Source organism: Arachis hypogaea, chromosome 1 (assembly GCF_003086295.3).
Source record: "Arachis hypogaea cultivar Tifrunner chromosome 1, arahy.Tifrunner.gnm2.J5K5, whole genome shotgun sequence".
NCBI lineage: Eukaryota > Viridiplantae > Streptophyta > Magnoliopsida > Fabales > Fabaceae > Arachis > Arachis hypogaea.
In genome coordinates this window covers 30,509,693-30,510,522 of record NC_092036.1, presented here as the reverse complement: position 1 = coordinate 30,510,522, position 830 = coordinate 30,509,693, and the positions used below count along the sequence as shown (strand labels likewise).

General features: G+C 41.3%; 1 non-coding gene across 1 annotated transcript; it reads left to right on the top strand.

Moving 5' to 3' along the window:
* The first annotated feature begins 415 nt into the window (after positions 1-415).
* LOC112714577 (small nucleolar RNA R71) lies at positions 416-523 on the top strand. The gene has a single exon (XR_003159303.1). It is a non-coding gene; the product is annotated as a small nucleolar RNA R71 (small nucleolar RNA).
* Positions 524-830: the final 307 nt, after the last annotated feature.

The window sequence follows — 830 nt, the reverse complement described above, 5'->3', positions numbered from 1 at the left end:
GATTGTAGGTGTTTCCATAGGGTTCTCCCATGTAATTCACCTCTTCCATTAAAGGGTTCTCAGGATCATAAGCTTCTTCCTCAGATGAAGCTTCCTTAGTACTGCTTGGTGCATTTTGCATCCCAGACAGACTTTGAGAAATCATATTGACTTGTTGAGTCAATATTTTGTTCTGAGCCAATATGGCATTCAGAGTGTCAATCTCAAGAACTCCTTTCTTCTGATTAGTCCCATTGTTCACAGGATTCCTTTCAGAAGTGTACATGAATTGGTTATTTGCAACCATTTCAATCAGCTCTTGAGCTTCTGTAGGCGTCTTCTTCAGATGAAGAGATCCTCCAGCAGAGCTATCCAAAGACATCTTAGATAGTTCAGAGAGACCATCATAGAAAATACCTATGATGCTCCATTCAGAAAGCATATCAGTGGGACACTTTCTGATTAACTGTTTGTATCTTTCCCAAGCTTCATAGAGGGATTCTCCTTCCTTCTGTCTGAAGGTTTGGACTTCCACTCTAAGCTTACTCAATTTTTGAGGTGGAAAGAACTTTGCCAAGAAGGCATTGACTAGCTTTTCCCAAGAGTCCAGGCTTTCTTTAGGTTGTGAGTCCAACCATGTCCTAGCTCTGTCTCTTACAGCAAAAGGGAATAGCATAAGTCTGTAGACCTCAGGGTCAACCCCATTAGTCTTGACAGTGTCACAGATTTGCAAGAATTCAGCTAAAAACTGATGAGGATCTTCCAATGGAAGTCCATGGAACTTGCAATTCTGTTGCATTAGAGAAACTAATTGAGGCTTAAGCTCAAAGTTGTTTGCTCCAATGGCAGGG